A 26,807-nucleotide genomic window follows, 5' to 3' on the forward strand; every position below is an offset into this window, starting at 1 on the left:
GCATTTTTAATATGTTGGTTTAAGCCTTAAAAAATACTGTTTTAGTTTATGTAACAAACTATGTAAAATGCGTACACTATGCATATATTGTAACATACATTCATAATATTCAAAGTTACTAGGGCGGCTTTACATACTTTTCGTGTTTGTTTTTAATGTCCAATCATTTATTGCCTAATGAACATATAATGCAAAGGAAAAAAGCACAAACACGCACAACTTTACAAAATGCTTTATTGTAGTTAAAGGGCAGATAAAGTAGATGTATACCTTTTCATAAAATAAAAAATGCACATGAACAAATGTTGCATAAAGTACTTTACAATTTCATTTACAAATAGTTTATTAAACATAAACATACTAATGTTGCAATACCTTCATGCTTTTATACATACAAATGTGTATTATAACATTTATTTAGGACATTAAACATTTATTTTTGGCCGGGTCAAGTTAGGTTTACCAACCTTAAGTAAGGAGCAGGAAGAAGATAAGGAGAGAAGAGAAAACATAAAGCATATCACCATAAAACTAAACTAAACCACATTTGTCCTTTGTTTTTTCCTTTTCAGTGGGAAAACAGAAGTATGAAAGGAAACCTAAAAAAGGAAACCACATACATAAAATATACAGAAAAGCAGCACAAACATTAAAGCAAAGAAAGACAATTAAGAACCTGAAAAAAGGGAAATTGATTTTATTTTTCCAAAGAAGTATATGAAGTAAAACATGATGGCAGTCAGTCATTACTTGCTCTAATGGTAGCATTTTCTAGTTGACTGCATCTAGAAATATCAGTGAACATAATTATATTGGGAATCAAGAGAGTAAACAAAACATTGATTAAAGAATTTCAACACAAACATGTGAAACATCAATGTAATTTTCCTCCATTTTGACATCTATGTCTTCCGCATTCCTTGATGTCCTATAACATGGTAAGTGTGTTTTAACATTTACAAAGGTAAAAGTAAAATGTGAACGTTAATATAGATATTGAAATATGCAATAAATGACTCTCTGTGAAAACCTTTTAATCCTGTAAGTAATAAAACAATGCAACTTATTGGTAGATAGTACTAACTAAAATATGGTAGTTTAATACTACAAATAACAGTATGAATCCTTAGTAATTGTTTTCACAGAGTATTCTCAGCAACTGTTGCTGCAAATGTCCCGAACTGCTTCAATCAAAATTAATGAGCTAAACAATGCATGTGTGGATAGCGGGGAATCTTCATATTAATGGTTGCTGTTCCACATCTCATCAACCAGATTCTGTATACCAGGGACCTACAATTAATAGATTTAATTTTCAAAAGCTAAAATGCCATCGCAATCTAAGACGGCCTTTGAAGCCCCCAACGACCACCACCCTTCCTGCAGGCCCTGAATGCCTTCGCAACCGCTGATTCCTGCATTTGCCACCATTGTCCACGAGGAGTCACTGAAAATGGCCGCCGTCTGTTTGTTTTTAGGTTGCTAAGCAACCTGCTTGCACCCTATTGGCGAGCTCCATCTATTTCTATAGACCCACGGCACCAGAAGGCGCGAGCCGGCTCCTCTCCAAGGAGCCTCATAAGGCACACAACGCCTGTCTGTGCTTATCTGTGTCGGATGTGCCGACTGAAGCCTCCCCAAACCGCATACAGGACTGCAAAACTTGTGAGTACTTATTCATGTTTCCAGATATACCTCTGCAGCTCTGGCACCCAAGTTTCCACTAGCCCAACAATCATCTACCTCCAATACCTGCTCTCCGTAGCCTTCACCCAGCATTTGTCTTCTATCCCGTGATGAACTACCAGAACGGCCCGCACAAGCTATTTTGTTTTTCTATGCCATTGAACAACAGCTGTCCTAAATAATACACTTGAGCAAAATCCCTATCTGCCCTCACTCCAGCCCGCATTGCGTCACTTACTGAGTAATGCGCGCACTATTGATGTGCTATATGTTCCATGCCCACCTTCTCGCCGCGGCCGAATCCCACACTTGACCTATGCTGCTATTCGGCCTGACCCCCACGCTTTGTATTGTACTGTTATTCTGCTCGACTCCTGCATCTGAACTGCATCAGTTTTCTGCTCATCTTCCCACATTTTAGCTATGCTGCCACTTTGCCTGATTCCCCTCTTTTAAACTGTATTCGTATTTTTGCTCGTCTCCCACATTTGATTCGTACTGGTATCTTGACTTTTGCCTGACTCCAACATTTGAACTGAATGGGCACTTTGTTCATTTTCCCTCATTTGAATCGTATTGGCATAATTTCTGCTGGATTCCCACACCTAAACTGTACTGTATTTTACCTTGATTCCCACACCTCAACTATATTGGTATTCTGCTTGTTTGCCACATCTGAATCGTTCTGTTATTTTACCTGTCTTCAGCCCACTGTCCAATGGCAGCTACAGAGCACCCAGCCCCCACTAAAATCCCCCCTACCTACTTCCTACCATCGTTCTTCACCAAATGCAACATCTTAGCGACCCATTCTAAACCTACCAGAGTCACCAAATGCCCAAGATCCATCAGCACTAGGAACAATCTACTGGGTCTTCACTCCAAACACCCACTCACTACCCCGGAGTCCAGCTTAGACACCTCACTGACCACAGGTACTCCTAAGATCTCTATAAAAACAAACTCCACCCAGACCATCCAGACTAGCTAATTACAACACTAAACCACCCCTGTCCACAACTAACATACAATGCGCATTAATCAATGCCGATCCATTCCAGCACATGCCACCAAAATTCACAACCTCCTCACCAACATCGACCTCGATAGCCTTGCCATCACCAAGACCTGGCTACATAATGCAGCCGGGCCAGCCCTCACTTTAGCCATCCCACCAGGATATTTCATCATCAGGCAGGACCGACTCACTATTGTAGGCGGAGGTGTAGCACTCATAGTGAAGGACCACCTAGAGGCCAGACAAACCCCTTCTAATCTGGGAGGGAACACTGACAACCTTACAGTAAATATATATATATATTCTCTCCCAACACCACCATCACCATCAACCTTGTCTACCGCCCACCACGCCCACTACTAGACTTTCACGAAAACCTCACACACCTCCTAGCAGAAAACTTAAAAACTACATCTAGAACAATCCTCATAGGTGACCTTAACCTTGGCCTCAATGACAAGAATGACAGACCATCCAAAGCCCTCGCGCTAGGCTTTGAACAAAATAATTCTCATCCCCATTCACCACAAAGGGCATACCCTCAACTGGATAGCTGACCATAACTGTGATACTGACATCAGTTCCATCACCCCCACCCCCTGGTTGGACCACTTTCTTATACACTTCCTCATCCCAACTGCTGCCACCATTACCAAGAAACATGACCTCATCCCTTCAGCACTGGCAAGAAGTGCAAAAAATATCACCAAATAAAGGATCCTACCCCACCTAGCTACCCTCACTGCCATCCATCCTGTATCCTCAGACACATCTGTACTGGCGGACATCTATAAATCCATGATTAGCACTGCCATAGACATTATTGCTCCACTTCAGAAGAAAAAAAGACAAAAATGTGAAACATTCTAGCTCCTGGGTCTCTACAGAACTAAAAGAACTCTGCACCCAAAAACACAAAGCGCTGAACAAATGGCAAAGTTCCCCTAATGCAGATATGCTATCAGCATACAAAACACTTGCCACTCAGTACAAGAAGGCAATAGTCACAGCCAAATCTGCATCCTACAACGCCAGAATCTCTAACGCCACCTCTGAATCTAAAGAACTATTCGCAATTTTTAAAGAACTGTCCATCCCAGCCACCAAATCTCAAGACAGAAAATTTTGTAATACAATACAAACTGCCCTACTAACAAAATTGTACTCCTGCAAATGAAAATTCAAGAGCATCATAAGAATCTCACACAACACATTAGCTAAATTTCTAACTCAGCGCAGGTTATCACCGCTAGCACAGAGCGCATGATCGCTAAAGACCCAAGAACACCTTTCAAATTCAGGGAAATCTCTGATAGTGAAGTAATTGACATTGTGAACAAAATTAGGTCCTCCAACTGTAAAGGAGATGCCTGCCCCGCCAAGCTAGTCAAAGACTGTGCAGGAACACTTGCCCCGTTTCTCAAGTCCTTCATTAACGCCTCATTCAACTCTAACACTGTCCCAGATAGCCTTAAAGAAGCGTGGAGGCGCCCCTTCTAAAAAAAAAAAAAAAACACTCTCTGGATCCAGAAGTTGCCAACAACTACAGGCACGTCACCACCGTCCCTTTGATGCTTAAAATACTGGACAAAGTTGCCTACACTCAAATCCAGCAATATCTTGAAGAAAACCACATCCTAGGCAGAAGACACTCTGGCTTCCGTCCTGGACACGGAACAGAGTCTGAACTATTCAATCTTAAAATACATCTCAGGGACATCATGGACAAAGGCAAACTGGCACTTCGCCTCCTTTTAGATCTGTCTGCCGCCTTCGACCTTGTCAACCATGATATCCTTGGAATGTACCTAAAAATACAAAGCCCACTTCTCAGCAGAAGCAATAGCCTGGGTGGCCTCATTCCTAAATGGAAGACTCATGAAAGTCTTCTCAGACTCTGCATGCACCTCCCACACCACCATCCACTGTGGAGTCTCACAGGGCGGGTGCACTGCCCCCACGCTGTATTATATTTTCACCCTCCTGCTCTTCAATGATCTGGACTGTCGTGACATAGCATATACCAATTACACTGATGACACTCGGGTACTACTCCCTCTAACAGGCATATATGAACAAGACACTGCAGCCCTAACCAAAAATGTACTCGGCTATTTAAACTTGGATGCTGGCCAACAGCCTTTGCCTAAATGGGGACAAAACAGAGATCCTCATAGTAGGCACCAGGGAAACACTCAACAAGCTCCCACCACAATACCAAAACTTCACTATAGACAACTCCGCCATCACAGTCTCAGCAGCAATAAAAACTCTACCAGTATACCTTGACGCATCCCTGTCCATGACACGCCAGGTCAATGCTATAGCCCCCTCTGCCACACTCGCCACCAAGGTGATCAATGCTGTTAAGCCCTTCCTCTCTACTAAGAATTGTCTGTCTATTGGCAGAGCCACAGTAGGTCCCAAACTGGACTACTGCAATGCTCTATTCCTGGGCACCTTGGCAAAAAACCTTAACAAACTTCAAGTCACACAGAACAATGCCCCCAGGGCAGCCCTGAGTATTCCCTAAAGGGACCACATCACACAGGCCAGGAAAGATGCACACTGTTACGGTAAAAGAATGCATACTCTTCAAAACACTGGCAATCACACACAGGTGCCTTTCCACCGATGCCCCTCCTTACCTATCAGAAAGAATCACACTCAAATCCATCCAATAGACCCATTAGATCGCACCTGACTAACCAGATCTACGTGTCAGCCTTCAAAAGAACTAAAGCTGGAGGGTCCAGCTTTCAACACTTGGCTCCCAAAAAATGGACTGCACTACCCACAACCCTTAGAAACGAAGGATCTGACACTGCCTTCTGCAAAATGTTGAAAACCATACTGTTCCGCTAGAACTAACCAATATATATAGACCTGCTGCTCAACTGTAACCTTAGTGACAGCTTAACATGCCATTCTCTGTACTATTATGCCTGTTTTCTATACACCATCAATCTGTTTTATGATATGCCGATTGTCAAGCAAATAAGCTGTAACAGTGCCATGATGCCCCAGGGCCAATGCGCGCTTTATAAATGCAAATAAATAAATAAGATGCAAACTTCTCTTGTGCAGCAGAAAAAAACATACATTAGCAAGTACTCCTAGTAGAACTATTTCTACTGCTGTAGTTACTGCATTTAACAAAAGAGCACTAAATGATGTACCAACCTGAAGAACTGTTCCATTAGAATCCCAAGACCCTGGGTTTGATATTATTTTGAGACTCCCAAACCAGAAGATGAAAGAACCGTCACACACGTTATTTGCATGCTTTGCAAGGTGGACCTACCTAAAAAACAGGAATCTCCCAAAATACACTCTTGGAAATTCGGTGATATAAAATATTCAAAACATGCATGAGCTTTATATTTAAGAAATGTGTAAAAAGATAAGAAAGCCCCCTGCAAATGAAACAGGCATGCAAAGTATTGCTTGCCTAAGTACTACCACAAACACACAGAAAAAAGAAAACATCTACAGTACTAAAGTTACTGTACTTAATGACACTGTAGCTTCAGAAAATAAATCATCACGTTGGTGAATCTGCAGCACTACCAACTTCTCCCACTATTGATTCCAAATATGCAAGCTCCTTTATAAGCAGCTTGAAATGTGGGGCTATTAGTGCAGTAGCAGAAACTAATGCTGCAACAAGCCTGAAAAAATGATGGTATTATGAATTGAGAAATGGTTCTTAAAATTTAATGTTTAAAAAAGCAGATTTGTCATTTGTTATCCACTCAACAACTTGTTTACGTTGCTTTGTGCACTATTGCTACTTCAATTATGAGACATTCATATCATTTTGCTTTTCATGCATATTTGTATATTTTTTAATTTATTAAAATGTTTCCTTATGACATCATTTTGATGTTTTAATAAATTAGAAATCACATCTTTACATGCATATGTTTAGTCTTCAAATAAATTACTTCACATTCCATTGTACATTTTGTAATGTTAGTAACTGCATCTAATAAAAGTTCACTTTAACATAAATGTGTATGCATTTTGCTAAAACTTATAAGATCTATATTAAGTTTGCAAAATGTATTCATATTAAATTTCTTTCACAGCAAAATTACAAGATACAGTTCCACCTTTTGTTACAAGTATATGCACTGAAGCTGGTACGTATTGAATGTGTTGAATTGGTATTAAATACACATACATATGTGCAACATATACATTTTTAATTGTACTCAAGTTTGTATTGCTTGTTTAAACAACTTAAATTATACATGTCAATGAAATGTGTGCCTCTTCAATGGCTTATTTTATGCAAATTCTAAAAATCAACCATAAGTGCACATTTTACTATTTTCCATAATTACTGCCAAATAGTTAATTAAAAGGTAACATACTTTACTTTTCAGTGAAGTTAAACACATATGTAACCGTGTGCGTTAGGCAATTATTCTATTATACCACATTTTAAATATTGTACAAAAATGTGCTCATAAAAGTTCAAATGCTTTATGTAAAATGCATGCCTGAAACCAATCAACAAGGTTGATTGTGCACAATATGAAACAAATGTACACATTTAAAAAAACAAGTTTACCATAAAATCACTCCAAATCTATAAATAATTAGCAACAAGTCCATGCATTTCACTGTAAATACCTTTACTCCTGGAAATCAACAGATAACATTTATGTTAGTAAACAAAGACACTAAAAATGATTTAGAGGTAGTAAAGAAGTGCATTACAAAAACATTGCAATGGCCTTTCATTGTACACACAAACCACCTTAATTCAAAATGCATACTTTTATTCATGAAACAAATAGTATGAAATACTACAAAAATCAATCATTTTACAAGTGTACATTAAAAAAAGATGGACACGTAAATGTAATTTTCTTCCAAAAACCATGTCACATTTATCATACATACATTGTGAAATTATAATACACCTACTACACATCATATTACATTGCTTCATCTGTTAAAACAAAACATAAATGCGTAAAAGTTAAAGTGTACACATAATATATTGTGAAATGTACACTACACAAGTAATCAAACCTTGGATTACTCAAAATACAGATGTAACCGTACAGCAGTTTAAAAACATGACAAGTTAGTTAAACATTATAGCACTTAAAGAATAACTATGTATTATGACACAATAGATCAAGATAACACTTGTTAACATTAAACTGTTAATGTGTATATAGTAATATAAACCTTACCCACCTAACAATACGATGCCGGAAATGACCAACTACTTTTCACGTTGAAATGCAGTAAGTAAAAGGTAACCTTTAAAATACGAGACCCCTTCAACTAAAAGTAATTGGTTGATGGTAAATAGTTTCACTTTAAATTTTGTACCTCATGATATATTTTATTTTTATTGCGCTCATACACAAGTGTTTCAGAGCTCGACCAAGAAAAGTGAGGGGAACAAGGGAGAACAAAAACAATAATCTTACTGGGTCCAGTGACATTAAGAACGTGCAAGTGCTTGGAAAGGGGGAAAGTGCGAGGAAGGGGGGGAAATGCAAAGTGTGTAACAGAGAAGAGAACAGAATAAATAATAAGTTAAATAAATAAATGCACGTAATGAAAAGTGGTGGTGCAGCCAGCAAGTGGCAAGTACATGATTAGTTAGATAGGGTATAACTGATAAGTGCAAAAGAAAACTAGGGGACTGTATGGGTACAGATACAAATCCCAGTGCAAGGGGTAGCCTGGAGGCACAGTGCCAAGAGAGACAACAGATCAGCAGGGGAGATGAGGGGAAAAGGCAGAAGCGAAGATGAAGGTCTTGAGGTGCCTTCCGAACCGGAGATGGTTCTCCTCGAGTTTCAAGGCAGCCGGGAGGCTGTTCCAAAGGGAGGCCCCAGCCGAAGACTGAGATATGCCCCAGCTTGTTTCTTTGAGAAACGACTGACCCTGAGGGAGTTAGAAGTAGAGGAGTTAAAGGCTCAAGAGGGGAGGTATTTACAGAGGGATAGTAGAAGGTATTTTGGACTTAGGTCCCAGAAAGCCTTATGGACAATGCAGAGGGTTTTAAATGTAATCCTTGCATCCACTGGGGGCCAATGAAGCAATTTCGGAGCTGGAAAGATATGATCCCAGGGCTTGAGGCCAAGGACAAGACTTGCAGTCCTGTACTGGATTAGTTTTAAAGGGCGGAGAGTGGAGGCAGGTAGATTAAGAAGCAGGCTGTTACAGTAATACAACCTAGAGAGAACCAGAGCTTGGGAGAGAGTAAGCTTCTGAAGGGAAGGAGAGGAAAGGCAAGAGTACCTCTAAGGAGGTGCAGTAAGAAGTTTGACTTTTTAGAGATGTCAGATGTGTGCGGAGAAGGGAAGTGTGGAGTCAAAGATGACCCTGAGAATCTTAGCCTCACAGTAAGGGGTAGGAGGAGGGCCAAAGGAGACCAGCCAGAGAGTGAAGGGAAAGGATGGTGAAGGTGTACCAATGAAGAGGATCTCAGTCTTGTTGGCATTTAAACAAACATATTTGGTGGCACACCAATTTTGAAAAGCGATTAGGCAATCGGAGATGAGGGAAGGAGATATGTCTGAGGGCAGCCTGAAAATGATTTGGGCGTCATACGCATAGCACTGGAAGTTTGAGCAGAAACTGGAAATGCATTAGGCGAGAGTTGCCAGGTATTGGTTGAAAAACCAGGGCGAGAGGTTAGACCCCGGGGGAACACCACAGGCAGAGAGGGAGATGGAGTATAGGAAGGACCCAAGTTGTACCTGAAAGGAAAGAGGTCAGCCAGGCCAGAGCCTGATCGGTGATACCCAGGTTGTCACTGAGACAATTGAGCAGGATGGTATGGTTGACCGTGACGAAAGCAGAGGAGAGATCAAGTAGGATGAGGACGAAGGGAAGGTTAGAGTCAAGGTTGGAGAGCAGGTCTTCGTGGATGTTCAGGAGAGCAGTTTCTGTGCTTCTGGTGGCTCTGAAACCAGATTGGTGGTCATGGAGAGAGCCAACAGAGTCGGAATGAAAGGTAAGCTGAGAGATGGCCAGCTTTTCCAGGAGCTTCCCTAAAAAGGGAGTAATGCAAATTGGGCGATAGTTGGCTGGTCGAGAGGGATCAGCTGTGGGTTTCTTGAGGCGCGGCTGCACAAGGGAGTGCTTCAGAGGGGAGCGGAAAGATCCAGAGGCAAAAGGGGCAGTTACAGAAATTGGCAAGGGCCGGAGTGAGGGTATCGATGTGGTCCTTAAAGATTTTAGATGAACAGGGATGGACCTGTTTTGATGAGGCTTTCATAGATCAGACTTGTCTACTGACCTCCTCTGGGGAAGAAAGGAGGAGAAAGAGGGAGGGGGTGTTAGAGGGAGGGTCAGCAAGCTGGGAAGGAGAGGGTGGTCAAGATGTTCTGGGTTTTGGAATGAAAGTGAGAGGCAAGGGCATTGCAGAGAGCCTGGGAGGTGAGAGGAGGGGTGGGGACTGCTGCAGGGTTGGCCAACTCCTTGCAGATTTTAAAGAGTTCGGCCGAGTTGTTGGATGCTGCAGAGACGCAGGCTTGAATGTGGCCTCTCTCCTTGGAATGGACAGTGAGATGGTATTGCCTTTGGAGCAGGCGGCAGGCCAGTTTGTCAGAGGATGAACAGGAAGCCCTCCATTTCCTCTCAGCTGCCCTACACTTAAGTGTAGATAGGTCAGAGTCATACCAGGAATTACACTTGGCTTTGGACTTCAAACGGTTCCTCATGATTGTGGCTAGAAAATCAAGAGTAGCAGAAATCGAGGAGTAGAGCAGGGACAGGGCTGTGTCAGGGTGTGAGTCAGCCAGAGGTGGAGGAGGGGGGAAGAAGGTGGCAGCGAAAACTTTGACTGACACACGCTTCATGGGCCGGATATCCGAGAAAGTGGGTGGCAATCTTGGGGTAGGCTTGCCTTGAGGGGAGGAGATGGGAAGATGAGAGCAGGCAATGATCACTCCAGGAGAGAGGAATGGTGATAGGAGTAGAGAGGGGGAGGCCGAAGGAGATCAAGACATCAACAGGGTAATTCATAGAATTTCGCACAAAAGTGGCGCACAGTGTGCGCGTGCGAATGTCTGCGCCAGCCGCGTGAGCTAAAATCGATATCCGCGCACAGCGTATTCATGGATTTCAGCCTCCAAAACCAGCCGTGGCGCAGCGACCCTGCAGCTGCGCCAGTTACGCCCCCAAGAACACCCTCGCGCAGGGAAAAGCCATCAAAAATCCCAATTCATCGCAAAGGGCTGCGCTAACCCTGGACCAGTATACAGGGCTGCCAAACAGCAAACGGCGAGCGGGGAACGTGTATTACTGGGGTGCGCGCGAAGTTCCACACGCGATTTCAGCAGGGTACGTATATTTCTGCGGTGCGCTGGAAGTTCCACACGCGATTTCAGCAGGGTACCTGTATTACTGGGGTTGCACGGGAAGTTACACACGCAATTTCAGCAGGGTACGTGTATTTCTGGGGTGCGGGGAAATTTAACACGCGATTTCAGCAGGGTAGGTGTCTTACTGGTGTATGCGGGAAGTTAAACATGCGATTTCAGCAGGGTACGTGCATTTCTGGGGTGCGGGGAAATTTAACACGCGATTTCAGCAGGGTAGGTGTTTTACTGGTGTGTGCGGGAAGTTACACATGCGATTTCAGCAGGGTACGTGCATTTCTGGGATGCAGGGAAGTTTGACACGTGATTCCAGCAGGGCACGTGTATTACAGGGGTGCGCGGGAAGTTACCTACGCGATTTCAGCAGGGTACGTGTATTTCTGGGGTGCGGGGAAGTTTCACACGCGATCACAGCAGGGTACATGTATTACTGGGGTGCGCGGGAAGTCCCACATGCGATTCCAGCAGGGCACATGTATTTCTGGGGTGCGGGGAAGTTTCCACGCGATTTCAGCAGGTACCTGGATTACTGGGGTGCGCGGGAAGTTCCACACGCGATTACAGCAGGGTACGTGTATTTCTGGGGTGCGTGGAAGTATAACACGCGATCACAGCAGGGTGCGTGTATTACTGGGGTGCGCGGGAAGTTCCACACGCAATTTCAGCAGGGTGCGTGTATTACTGGGGTGCACGGGAAGTTCCACACGCGATTTCAGCACTGCACGTGTATTACTGGGGTGCGGGCAAGTTTCACACGCGATAGGCCCTGTGCGAGTGGGGTACGTGTATTTCAGGGGTGAAGGGGAGTCCTACACGTGAATTGGCAGTGTGGGTCCTCCCAGGTGTTCCGTCTACACCCTCCACGGCCCCTGCAGGCAGACCACACCACAGGGGACTACCCTGCACCCCTGGTCATGTCCCGCAGGCAGCCCATCCACCATGGGCATGCCCCCCCAGCCAAGCCACATGTCACCTTGCACTAGTGATCACCACCGCGGGAAGTTCCACACACGATTTCAGCAGGGTACGTGTATTATAGGGTTGCGCGGGAAGTCCCACACGTGATTCCAGCAGGGTACGTGTATTTCTGGGGTGCGGGGAAGTTTCACACGTGATTACAGCAGGGTACGTGTATTTCTGGGGTGCGTGGAAGTGTAACACGCGATCACAGCAGGGTACCTGTATTACTGGGGTGCGCGGGAAGTCCCACACGCAATTACAGCAGGGTATGTGTATTTCTGGGGTGCGTGGAAGTGTAACACTCGATCACAGCAGGGTACCTGTATTACTGGGGTGCGCGGGAAGTTCCACACGTGATTTCAGCAGGGTGCATGTATTACTGGGGTACGCGGGAAGTTCCACATGCGATTTCAGCAGGGTGGGTGTATTACTGGGGTGCGCGGGAAGTTCCACACGCGATTTCAGCAGGGTGCGTGGGAAGTTCCACACTCGATTTCAGCAGGGTACGTGTATTACTGTGGTGCAGGCATGTTTCACACGTGATAGGCCCTGTGCGAGTGGGGTACGTGTATTTCGGGGGTGCAGGGGAGTCCTACACGTGAATTGGCAGTGTGGGTCCTCCCAGGTGTTCCGTCTACACCCTCCACGGCCCCTGCAGGCAGACCACACCACAGGGGACTACCCTGCACCCCTGGTCATGTCCCGCAAGCAGCCCATCGACCATGGGCATGCCCCCCAGCCAAGCCACATGTCACCTTGCACTTGTAATCACCAACGCATTACCCCCTTGCACCCCTACCACACAGCAGTGCAGGGCACCTGCCAGCAGGCACACACGTCTCCCCCAGCACCCACACCCCCCAGCAGTGCAGGGCACCTGCCAGCAGGCCCCCACTCATGTCCCCTTGCACCCCCACCCCCCAGCACTGAGGGTCACCTGTCAGCAGGCCCCCACTCATGCCCCTTGCACACCAACTCCCCAGCAGTGCAGGGCACCTGCCAGCAGGCCCCCACTCATGTACCACTTGCACCCCCACCCCCCAGCAGTCAGGGGCACCTGGCAGCAGGCCCCCACTCATGTCCCCTTGCACACCCACCCCCAGCAGTGCAGGGCACCTGCCAGCAGGCCCCCACTCATGTCCCCTTGCACCCCCACTCCCCAGCAGTGCAGGGCAACTGCCAGCAGGCCCCCACGCATGTCCCCTTGCACCCCTACCCCCCAGCACTAAGGGGCACCTGCCAGCAGGCCCTTACACATGTCCCCCAGCCAACACGTCACCACAATCTAGATCCCTGGCCACAATCTAGATCCCCAGCCTCCACATGCCAAAGACCCACCGAAGTACTGCATCCACTCACATAGAAATGCCAATTACATGACAGACCCCAAATGGCAAGTATGCAAATGAAGACATGTCCCTCTCTCACACACACACACACAATGGGTGCAAGTGAATCTCAAAATCCATATCATGACATGCATGAAACCAATGAGATAATACCACACATCGAAGTTTGAAGAAAAAAATTTATTAAAAGCAACATGAATGGAATTAAAATCAAACAAACAACAATGGAAATTAAAAAACAAAAGCTGCATGTCTGTAAAATAATAAAAAACAACAAATCATAATCCAAAGGAAAGGTGTCCAAAATCACAGTTCCAAAAATGAAATCCAAGGGAAAAACAAAAGTGAAAACCATTGCTCCATGGGTAAATAAAATAATTAAAAAGATGAATCCAATAATGAACTATATACAGAAGAACAATCCAGGGTCCATGATCCCAACTGAAGAAATGAAACCTATCAAAAATACTACCTAATGAAAAACTATATACAGAAAGGTGGTGCATTGTCCAAGCGCAACCAAAATAAAGAAAAAAGCAAAGGAAACCTAACACTATCTAACTATTTACAATGGCAGCGGGCAAGTCCAACGGCTCACATGTTGATGTTCCGGGCCAGGGCCAGGGCATCATCGAACTCCTGCTCAATCTCCCGGAGGAGGTCCTCTTCCATGACCCCGAGGGTTCGCAGGGACGATGACATCTGGAACTCCAGGTCCCTGCGAATGGCCTCAAGGCACTTGGCCTGCCTCAGGGCCCTACGCATGGAGTTCTCCGCCCTGACCATCGTGAGCCGTGCCTCTTCCGCCCGCTGCCGCTCTGCATCTATCGCATGGCCCAACCGCTGCCACATGAAAGACACTTCCCGTCCAGGGTCCTCCTGCCCTCCGGCCGATGCCTGCCCCTCCAATGATGAAGGCCCCGAGCCATCATGGCTCCCACCTTGTTGCTGCTGCTGTGCCACTGCCTGTGCCCTGGCTCCTGCTGCCTGCACATCCTCCTCCAGCTGGGGCGCAGTTGTTGAGGTGCCCACCACTGCTAGAAGTCCGACTCCCGACTGTGGCAGGGATGTGTCCTCCACCAGCCTGGCGCTGGGTCAGAGGCAGCTCCACAGGTCACCCAGGTGACACATGGGTGGGAAGATGGCATGGAGGACGACTGGCGCATAGGGGGTTCAGTTGAGGAGGGGGTCGGAACAAGGTCCACAAAACGGAGGAATCCGGCCATGGTGAGCTGTCCCAGTGGGTCAACGCGGTAAACGAGCCATGCGAGAAGACGTGCAGTCGCCACATGAAAAACTGCAGGTCAGCTCGCACGGCACGTTGACCCACCGCCACCCCACCCAGGACAGGCTTAACCCGGTGCCGGATAGCCATATCCGCAGGGAGAGGAAGGCCAGTTGGTGTAAGCCAATCCCCTCCCTGATAACAGGTCTGGACGTAGGTATCCCTGCTGGTGCAAGATGATGCAGTCACAGGATCGGGGACAGGATTACACACAGGCACCTCTGCGGCGGCCTGTGCTGCACCACTAGCACCAGTGGAATCCCCACCTCCAGACCCCATCTCTGTCCCTTGCACGGCCTCCTCCTCCACCAAACCCCCCACCAACCTGGATGACTCTGTGCCATCTTCCTCCATTGGGCCCTGTGGGGTCTCAGCTGCCCCTTCGGCTGCCGAGGAGTCCAACTCCAACGTCCGCCTCTTGGACCTTCCCTCGGCAGCTGCGACCTGGGATGCGGCACTGGACTCCTCACTCCCCGACGAGATGACAACCTGGGAGGGGAGCCGGGCCTTGCGTCTCCGGCTGGCGGTGCGATCCCTGCCGCTGTGCTCCACAGCACCTTCTCCGCCCTCTTCATCAGTTGATGCTGCAGACAGAGAGAGATAGGAGACAGGCATCAGGGCACTGTACAATGGACTCATACACACATGACAGTTGTACATGAGCGGCATTGTCAAACTTCAGACATGGCATCACAATCCCCAAAACACATGTCATTGTAACTCACACACATGAGCTATTCCACAGCCATATTGCAACAGCCAACACCATCCATACACATACAAACAGCATGAGCAGAGGATGGGGAGCAGAGGGTGGGTGATGTGAGGACCTGCTCCTGAACCTCGATTCCAACACTCCCTGTGTTCTCATTCTGCTCGATCCCTCCTCTGCCTTTGACACTGTCAACCATGCCATCCTGCTCAACTGTCTCCGTGATAACCTGGGTATCACTGGTCAGGCTCTGGCATGGCTGACTTCTTTCCTTTCCGGTCGACCCTCCCAGGTCCAAATGGGCTCCTTCCTCTCTTACATCTTTTTCTCCACCTGTGGTGTCCCCCAGGGTTCCAACCTCTCTCCCTGGCTTTTCAACCAGTATCTGGCACTCCTTGCCCACCGCATCGCCGCTCTCTGCCCCTACTTCCAGTGCTATGCAGACGATACCCAGCTCATTTTCAGGCTACCCTCGGCCTCCTCCTCTCCTTCCCTCATCTCCGACTGTCTGTCTGCTATCCAGGAATGGTGTGCCGCCAATGACCTCTGCCTCAACGCCAGTAAGACTGAGATTCTACTCATCGGCACACCCACTCCCTCCTTCCCTGCAGCTCTCTGGCCGGCCTCCCTTGGCCCCCTTCCTGCCCCTACCTGCAAGGCTAAAAACCTCGGGGTCATCTTCGACTCCACACTCTCCTTCTCTCCTCATATATCTGACGTCTCTAAGAAGTCACACTACCAGCTGCACCTCCTCAGAGGTATTCTTCCCTTCCTCTCCTTCCCCCAGAAGCTCACTGTCTCCCGAGCCCTGGTTCTCTCAAGGCTGGACTACTGTAACAGCCTCTATCTTAATCTGCCTGCCTCCACTCTCCGCCCTCTGCAACTTATCCAGAACAGAACTGCGAGACTTGTCCTTGGCCTCAAGCCCAGGGACCGTATCTCTCCAGGACTGAAATCTCTTCACTGGCTCCCAGTGGCTGCGAGGATTAAGTTCAAAACCCTCTGCATTGTCCACAAGGCCTTCTGGGGCCTGGGACCTAAATACCTTCAACTCTCTCTTCCTAAATATCTTCCTTCACGAGCCCTTCGCTCATCCGTCTCCAACTCCCTCATGGTCAGCCGCTTCTCGAAGCAACGAGCTGGGGGTAGATCTCTCTCCGCAGCAGGGGCCTCCCTCTGGAACAGCCTTCCTGCCTCCCTGAAACTTGAGGAGAACCATCTCCGGTTCCGGAAGCACCTCAAAACCTTCCTCTTCGCTTCTGCCTTCTCTCTCCCTCTCCCCTGCTAAACCTGCTTAACTCCCCACTGAATTCAGCACTAAACCTGCATCTGGGCCACTCTCAGCAACCTCGGTTCAGGGCCCAGCCACTCTCCACTTGCACTGCCTCCCTGGCTCCCCCTGCACTGTGGGACTGTCACTGTATCCCTACAGCCCCCTTCCCAGCACTTGCTCTGCACTTACCTCGCACTTGCCACCAGCTGGCCCTTTTTATTTATTATTTATTATTTATTATTTTTTACGCTACTTACCTTGTACTGCACTTTCCCCCCACCTCCTCCCCCTGCACTTCCTCCTTTTCCCCTTACCTCTGCACTTGCGCGATCTGAATGACACCTGGCCTAGTAGGATCGTTTGTCTGTCTTCCCCTTGTTTCCCTCCCTCCCTGCCTCGTCGCGCCTTGAAACACTTGTGTATAGGCGCGTTACAAATACCATATCATATCATATCATATCATTTCAGGTCGAGTATTATGTGAGGTGGAAACCTGTACCTCCCATACACGTGCTCATCGGGCATCCCAAAAAGGCTGGTTCTGGGTGTAAAAATTCTGGCCCTGACTATCTGACTATCCTCCTCCTCCTCCTCCTGCGGTATCCCACGGCAACTGCTGCTAGGAACGGTATATTCATCCTGGCGGATGAATCCAAGGCCAATCGCGTGTGAAACTTGCAGCGCACCCCAGATTTACACGTACCCAGGCCAATTGCGTGTGAAACTTCAAGCGAACCCCAGGAATACACGCACCCCACTTGCACAGGGCCTATCGTGTGTGAGTCTTCCCGTAAACCCGAGATTCACACGTACCCAGGCCAATTGCGTTTGAAACTTCCCGCGAACCCCTGGAATACACCTATCCCGCTCCCCCAGGCACGATCGCGTGTAGAACTTCACGCGCACCCCTGAAATACACGTACCCCGCTCCCCCAGGCCCAATCGCGTGTAAAACTTCCTGCGCGCACACGAAATACACGCACAAGCTAATTTTTCACACATCGGGTGTCGCTGTTTGTCGCGTACCCCTTTGCACGTAATTTGTCCTAGGGGGCCACAGTATGGGACATTCATCAGAGCTGTATATTCGTGCTTTTTGTTAGCGCCGTTTTGGCACACATTTTTTTCCAGCGCAGGGACGCTACCGCCTGCCTTCGTGTGGCGGACGGGTTTGGGTCAGTACGCGTCTTTGCCCGTGCGCTGGTTTGCCCTATTCGATTCCATGAATACGTGTTGTAGGCGAGCGTGTGGGCGTTCCGCGCACTTGCCTCCTGTACTTCCCCCGTGACGCCCACAATTTCACGAGTTGTTCCCCATTCCGAGTGTTACGCCCCGTGTTCTGCCTACTTTTGTTATGTGCGCGGCGCTATGTGCGCTTTCGCTTTGGCCTTAGCGCACGCCGTTAGATGACCTGTGCGCCGGCGTGCGCCGCGCACTTTTTCAGCGCACATCCCTGATTTTACTCGCGCACGGACTTCCATGAATAGATGTGCGCTGGTTTCCCTGCGATATTCGCACTTGCACTGCGATTTTCGCTCTTTCACTGCGAATCGCACGTTTTCGCACGCTGTAACGCTCACCTGGCTCCCACGGAGGCACTGGTCTAGTCTGGGTTGCTGTGGCCTCTTCAAGCGTGATGCGCAGAACTCGGACCACCGATTGAACAGGACCCCCAAATCTTGCTTGTCTGGCCCGTAGGAATATCCTTCTGCAGATGAGAAAGGGGATTAACTGGTGCAGAATAGTATGCTTGCTCCCCCCTTTCCCCCTTCATTCTTCCCTAACTTCTTCCAAAACCCCCGGTTTAAGCTCACCTTATGGTTTGGAAGGATGAACTCTCCATCCTGCTTCTGGTGCAGGGGCGCGCGTTCGTCCAGTTACTTCACTGGTTTTCAGAATGGCGCTGGCAAAATCCACTTGACTTTTCTGAGCGATACGCCGTAAGTATGAAGATTCAAAAGTTCAAGTGTGAGCCTCTTTTTATGTTGTCTTCCTAACCTGTGATCTGTCCTTTATTTCAGGTGCAGAACGAAGACGATGCGTTGAGCGGTTAAATTGCTGATGTTAAAATCAGGTGAGTTAGTGATGAGGGCGACCCCTCTAAATATCTTTATAATTCCCCAGTAATGTCTTTTGTCCTTTCCCCATAGGGGCCGGGGTGCGGTACCTGCCAACGAAGCGGCGCCGACCCGAAATGTGGAATGGTTCACCAAGAAAAGCCGGTAAGTATTATGGCTGAAAATTCGGCTTTCCTCCTGTGTTCCCTCTGCTCACCTTTTGTCTCTTCTTCTCTCCCCTAGGTGCAGAGATGTGGTGACCGGTGCTGACAGCCGCGATGGAGCCGGGAGATGTCTCGAGGACTGGTGAGTGAAGCGCGGCGCTGCAGCAAGCAACGCGATGCTGGCGTGAAGATTCCGGATGCAGGTAAGAAGTTTGAATAAATTCTTGGTTTTCACCTTTCTCTTCTCTTTTTTCCTTACAGGTTCGAGGCAGGCGTGGCTGGAGTCCAGGTGCAGGAGCAGACACGGTGAGCGTTCAGCTGCTGGGATGCAGAACAATAGCCTTGGAAGAAGTCCTAGGTAAGTATTCTTCCACAGCCCCACCCAAGTAACAAAATAGTCCCTTCAGTAAAATAGTCCGTCCTAAGCCTCATTTGGCTTGGGTCTTCATGCAGCATGGTCTGCATCAGGTGAGTATGCAGCATGGTCTGCATCAGGTAAGTGCACCAAACACTTTCCTTTATAGGCGCCAGGACAGAGTCCAAAGAGCCCCTATAAGGGGCCGCTGGGCTTTTACCCGGGGGCATGATGCCTGCTCCCGGGGGGTGCTGGGCCTTGCGCTCTGGGGGTAGGCATCATGACACACGCTTGCGAATTCCATGAATCGGCCTGCAAGTGTGTGACCAGCCGAGTGAGTCGGGGCAAAGAGGAGGATAGAGAGGGAGAGTAAATCAGAGGTCACTAAAGAGCGCAGATGAGGAACTGGGAGAATCAAGATGGATATTGAGGTCAGCAAGGAGGAGGAGTTCAGTTGTTGAGGCTAGGAGTGAGGAGAAAAAGTCTGCCCACTCAGAGATAAAAAAGAGCTGATTTGACCAGAGGGCCAGTAGAGAATAGCAACAGTGAGAGCGAGAGCCTGCAGACAAGGCATTCGAAAGAAGAGGAAATCTGAGTGGGGATGATAGAGGCAGGAATCCACTCAGGGAACATCAGGGCTACACCCCCTCCAGGCCAGTTGGATCTCAGGGCGGAGAGGATCTTGTAGCCGTCAGGAGGAGATTGTCAAAACTTGTGATAGAGCTGGCCATGAGCACGTCTCAGTAAGACTGAGGACATCAAGGTCAAGTTCTTCAAGGAGGTGGCAGATGTCAGAGGAGTGTTTGACAGCTGAGCAAGAGTTGAGCGTGGCAAGATGAAGAAGGTTGCCAGCCTTAAAAGCCTTCCGGGGAGGGGTATGAATCGGGGGTACGCCCTGCGGAGGTGTGGGTGGAGCTTGAGATGGGGAAGAGGTGGAAGGAAAGGAGGGCAAGGTAACCAAGGGAGGAGAGTAGGGGACAGCTGGAGAAGAGAAGAAGTTGATGAGGCAATGGAGTTGTCTATGAAAGTTGAGGAGATTAGCCTGAGGGCCTTGCTCCATGACAGTGCCAATCAGGTAGACATTAATGATGACTGGAGGAGTGAAAGAAATCCAAGAGGACTTCCCAGCAGTTGCCACAATTAATGGGAGAGGAGACAGGACAGAGCACAGAGATCATATGAGGGGTCCATAGATCAGGTGAAGGAACGAAAAAAAGAATATCAGTGAGGGTTTCTCTGGCAGAGGCGCTGGAATAGGTATCAGCGATGGGGAGACCTGGGTTGGAAGCCAAGATATCCTTTTTGAATTTCTTCTTACCACACTTAGTGAGAAGGGAAGCATAGTTAATAGAGAAGCAGTTAGAATAGATAGGAGAAACAGATAACGCCATGAGCAAGTAGAGAGAGGAGAAATATGCAAGAAAAGTGGTAAGGAGCAGTCACTAGGCTAGCAGGTTACAATTTAGGGCCAAAGTAATTGGAAAAACAACCCAAATTTCCATTTACAGAACACACCCCAATTTCAAATTACAGAACACACTCAAAGTTCAATTACAGAACACACTCAAATTTGACTTTCAAGGACACACCCAAATATCAATGCTAAGGCCACATAGGTGAAAGAAATTAGGTATGAGTAAGAGGCAGCTGCGGAGACGAGGGCATTTGAGAGCAAACATAGAGACCAGTTGGAGCAATCAGAGAGATGAGTGAAGGTCAATGAAAGGAAAAATAAAGGGTAGGCAGAAGAAGGGAAACTAATCCATGAGGAGGGAAGTACAAGAGTCTTGGTAGTTCAAAATCATGGCTGAGTGAACTGGCAGCACCAGGGAGGGTCAGGGTGTGTTAGTAGCTTCATGAAGCGTCCCGGTAGCGGACAGGGAAGCAGACAGTGGCCTTGGAAGTGGGCCTTGGTGAGAGGGGGCTGGCTGAAGCCTGCGGTCCCCAATTGGCCAAAGAGTCACCCAGCCAGCCAATCACTGATCGGGATGGATTCAGATTGCAAGGACAGGCTTGCACATTCAGTAAAGTAAGGCAACGGCCATCTTGGTAATGCCTCGAGGTTCCATTGGCGAAATATCACAAAAGTCACATAAACTCAGCAAAAAGCTGCAAGAGGCAGCTTGTGGGCAAAGAAGAAATGTCCCAGAGAAGGTGTGCTGGTAAAGCACAATTCAAACATTATTGCAGCATATTTCAACAATTTTTCTATTTTGTAAAAGTTTGTTTCAAATTCAATCTTTTTTGCTGTGGAGGTGCAATACATCTACATAATGCACCTACCTGGTGAAAATGTCACGAAAAAGCCTAAAAACGACCTCCGTTCCAGAAAAGCAGCTGGCAAGGGAGGGAGGGAAGGAGACAGGGAGGGATGTTGGACCTTGCACTCCTGAAGGCTGATGAATAAGATTTCACTACGAGTCGTGGGCCTTGGTGGGGTGGGGGGGCGGCTAAAGCCTGCCGGTCCCCGTTTGGCCAGAAAGTCACCCAGCAAGCCAATCACTGATCAGGATGGATTCAGATTGCAAGGACAGGCTTGCACATTCAGTAAAGTAAGGCAACGGCCATCTTGGTAATGCCTCGAGATTCCATTGGCGAAATATCACAAAAGTCACATAAACTCAGCGAAAAGCTGCAAGAGGCAGCTTGTGGGCAAAAAAGGAATGTCCCAGAGAAGGTGTGCTGGTAAAGCGCAATTCAAACATTATTGCAGCATATTTCAACAATTTTTCTATTTTGTAAAAGTTTGTTTCAAATTCAATCTTTTTTGCTGTGGAGGTGCAATACATCTGCATAATGCACCTACCTGGTGAAAATGGCACGAAAAAGCCTAAAAACGACCTCCGTTCCAGAAAAGCAGCTGGCAAGGGAGGTGAGGGAAGGAGACAGGGAGGGATGTTGGACCTTGCACTCCTGAAGGCTGATGAATAAGATTTCACTACGAGTCGTGGGCCTTGGTGGGGTGGGAGGGCGGCTGAAGCCTACCGGTCCCCGATTGGCCAGAAAGTCACCCAGCAAGCCAATCACTGATCAGGATGGATTCAGATTGCAAGGACAGGCTTGCACATTCAGTAGAGTAAGGTGGCGGCCATCTTGGTAATGCCTCAAGGTTTCATTGGCAAAATAGCACAAAAATCACAACAAACGCAGCAAAAAGCTGGTCACATGGTCACCAAAGTTTCACTTTCAAAAATAGTAACACATGTACTCTGTAAGCAAATATGTTTTTAGCAAAAGACAGTTTTTGTGAAATGTATATCCATCTGCTTACATTTTAATATATGATATGATAGGTTATTTATAACGCACTTAATACCCAGAGGTTTCTAAGCACGGGCCCGGGGATCGAACCTCTGGTGCTCCGTGCCGTCTTGCTTCCAAGGCGAGCATGTTGCTCTTGAGCTATCCTCCCGATACCTTTATATATACCTTTTGAAACTAAGTGACATTAAAATGTCTTCATCTTTCTGTAACACTTGTGGTGCAGTAAAGAACTTTGACTTATAAAGTGAAGGCCAACTGCAATTTTGAAGGCAGAATTTTCAAACGTTACTAGCAGTTCATTAAAATTGAAAATTCCTACCCAAAACGCAAGAGTTTGTAACATATATAAAAATAAAGATATTGTCACATATCTTAAAATACATTTCTTCCCTTTCAAAAATGTTCAAGTGAAAGCATTTTATATTCTTAAACATGAAACATCTGTTTGCCGTCTGTTAATTTAGTTAGTAAAATATATTGTAAATGTTTATTGCATTCTACATCAATGTATTACAATATGTATGTACATGTATTTAATTTAAATTCATGCAAATATTAAACTTTTCGAATATATAAATCTTTTTTTCAGTGAAATGTTAATGTACACAATATTGTTTTTATGTGTACATACGTAATTGTATATGTTCACTACATGTAAATATACATTCTTTAAAGTGTATTTTCAGAACATTTGTACTGCAGTTTCAAAACTACTACAGTATTGCTGTTATAACTATAAACTTAATACACAAAAAGGATTAATTGAAAAGTGTTAATTGCAAACCAAAGAAAATGTATTAGCACTATTTGTACCTGTTGTGTAATAATTTGGATCACATAAATGTAATATAAAAACATAAACATGTACAGTAATTGATATGAACGGAACTGTGACACTTGAGGTGAGTCACTCCATGAGTTCCTTTATTTCTGTTATTAGGTTGCTTAATAGAAACCCATTGGCTCCCACCACCCAGGCTTACATCTCTCCAACTGCCTGGGCTGTATCATCTCCACAGCAATATTCTCATCTCATAGCATTCTCTGTGACCTTGCACATCCATCCAAGCACTTCACAACACATCTCCCTTCCTTACCCGACACACACCATCCAAGCACTTCACAACACATCTCCCTTCCTTACCAGTCAGACACAACATTCACACTGACGTGGTACAGGATGGCCACTCACACACTCCACTCCTCACACATCTTTTTAAAGAGAAGTCTGGCTCTGTAAAACACAGGCATGCCTTCATGTCCACCTCAAAGCGTGGTCCCACCTGTTACCCTTGATCCATCCAGTGTAGTCCCATACATTTTACCATTGACCCACCGGTAGTGTAGTCCCATATGTTTTACCATTGACCCACCTAAAAGTGAAGTCCCAAACTTGTATTTTAGACCTACCTTCATGTGTAGTGTTAAATGTTTATCTCTCACTCACCTACTAGTAAAGTTCCAAACTTTTAACAATGACCCACCTACTACTGTAGCCCCATACATTTACCATTGAGACTCTGTCCACAACCCTTCTGCTTCATATTTCTGGTACCATTTACCTGGCCCATACCTTTCCCACACCACTAAACTAGTAAGGTTTTCTCTTACCCACTCCAGGCACTGCAATGGCATGCACCATAGAAAAGCTGCACCATAGAAAAGCTGCACTCCAAACCACAATTGCTCACAACACAACCATGCTACTGTAACACTTCACTTCACATGAAAACCTGTCAAGTTGTCACCTGTATTTAGACAATAAAACACGTGTTTCCCAGTCTTTTGAGCTTTTACATCTCTGTTGCAATCATAAACGTCCATACTACACACTTGCAGTGTTCAATCCTGCAAATCCTCAAACAATAGTTTGTGCCGAAAGAGCCACTTCAAAATCCTTTGCTGCATTGCAGCAGTAATCCTGCACTTCTCAGTACGTTCTTAACAGAAGTCGCACATTAAATGGGCTAATGCAAACACTAAATGCACCCATACTACACCGTTGACTTCATCAGACAAACCGTTCTTGCCTCACAGCCAAAGACACACTAATGTAAATACACATGTAACGGAGCATTTAACCTCTGGTAGAACATAGGTATTTAAAATGCCCTAAAGCATTTATTTATTTGAATTTAACATACATAAAGCAATTAAGCTTTGTATATACAACATAAAACATCATATGATTAAAATAATACATATACCAATTGCTACATGAATATAAAATACAGAACAATATAAAACATTTGATTATTTAAAAAATGATAGGTGTCTAGCATATCCATACTAAAATTCATGAAAACAAATATCAAACCAGAATAAAAAAGAAACTCAATTAAAAACAGTTCACTTCCAAGATTCAAATAAGCACCATTTCTTTACACGTCCAATAAAATTTTACCAGATAGTAAATAAGATTAATATTGCTACCTTCCAAGAATCTAAACCAGAAACACACTGAATCACCATGTCAATTTGATTATTATAAATTTTCAAATATTTAGAACTTAGTATGCGGACACTTTCGCAGGTTAATAAAAATGTGTTCCAATGGTTCAATAACATCATCTCCACATAGTCTGCACATGCGATTGGCACAGGGAATTCCCAAGTCACGACCTTTGACCGCCAGAACATCGTAGGAGTTCAATTTTAAAGGAAGATATTGTCTTCTCACATTACTACTCGGAAAAGCCACAATGTATGATGGAAGACTAGCGCAAGCTTGCCGATAAGAGATTAAATGGCCACTATTGGATTTTGAAACTAGCTGCAGAATGTGGTTTTCATAGCTATAGCTGCCCAACTTCAAATTGCGTTTAATGACCTACACAGAGGTAGGCCTAGCAGTGCAATCCAATCCGGACCACCAATAATTGTTGCACAGTTCTCAAGACAGAGAAAGGCCTTAATGTATTTCACCATCATAGTGCCATTATTTAACTTAGTCAGGTTTACCCAGAACATGAATGATCTCTGAGTAACTATTAATACAATCCCTGACAAATCAAGTTCCAAATATAAAAATTAAATTGACATAGTAGGTGGAAGACAAAATAGTTTACGCAAGACTTTAGCCTCAAATCTTATAAACTCTAATCCATAAGCATTGCCCCATATTTCTATTCCGTAACTGAGGACAGGTACTATTTTTTCAGTGTACAACATTTTTTCTTACCTATGAATGTACTCCTGATATTTGCCATAACCATACATGTGGCTTTGTTTTTTTTGCCAATGAATGTTCCATTTAAGACCATTATCAATAGAAATCCCAATATATTTGTAGCATGTAACAGTCAAGTTCAACCCCATCCAGAGACCATGCAGGGTATGTTTTTGCTCTCTTGTTAGCAGGGAATATCATTTCCTTACTTTTTGCTATATTTATGGTGAGTCCATTCTGGGCTGCATGTACCCCTAGTGCACCAATCATTGCTTGTAGGCCCTTAGGGGTATGATCAAGGAGTGCCAAATCATCGGCATAAACTTACCAACCTAGAAATTCAGTGCCAACCTTTACAGGACAATGAAGAAGGTCAGAAAAAGCGTCATTCAAATCTGCTAGATAAAGATTCAAAAGTGTGGCTGCAAGGATGCACCCTTTGTTTCACTTGTCTCTTCAAAGAAATGGCAGAAGATAATGTTTCCATCCGATCTAATCGAACCTTTGTGTCCTCATGCAGAAGCATTCGCATCTTCAGTAAACCAGGAGGTATGTTCCATGTGACCAATTTCTCCCATAGTCTATTTCTCAGTAGTGTGTCAAAAGCAGCAATAAAATTGGTAAAGGCACAGTATACTGCAATCTCCCATCTAAGTTTAGAATATTCTACTGAAGAGACTAGGGCCAAAATATTGTGGGATGTGGAGGATTTTGCGCAGAAACCAATCTGAAAGGGGCTCAAAATGTGATTATCAGTCTACTCAGACAATTCAGCCAATAGTACTCTAACGAATAGTACTTTAGCGAATATCTTGGCCGGTATGTCGAGCATAGCGAGCATACAGTAATTAGCAGGAGAATTCTGGGGGCCTTTTTTGTGAATAGGGAGTATATGAATTTCACACCACGTGATTGGTAATTTGCCATGTCTGCCAATGTCAGAAAATAATCGATGTAAAGCGTGAGCCCATAACTCAGGAGACATTTTCAATAGACCATTACATAGGCCATCGGGGCCAGCAGCATGAGACTGGTTCAGATGCTCAAAAATTACAATGATGTCAAGGATAGAAGCTTTACAGATCCATACTACCCGAGGTAAGCCCACCTGCACATCCTCTGTTAGCGTGGATCCAAGAGTAGATTGAATAT

Source organism: Ambystoma mexicanum, chromosome 1p (genome assembly GCF_040938575.1).
Source record: "Ambystoma mexicanum isolate Mex_15411 chromosome 1p, UKY_AmexF1_1, whole genome shotgun sequence".
Classification (NCBI taxonomy): Eukaryota; Metazoa; Chordata; class Amphibia; order Caudata; family Ambystomatidae; genus Ambystoma; species Ambystoma mexicanum.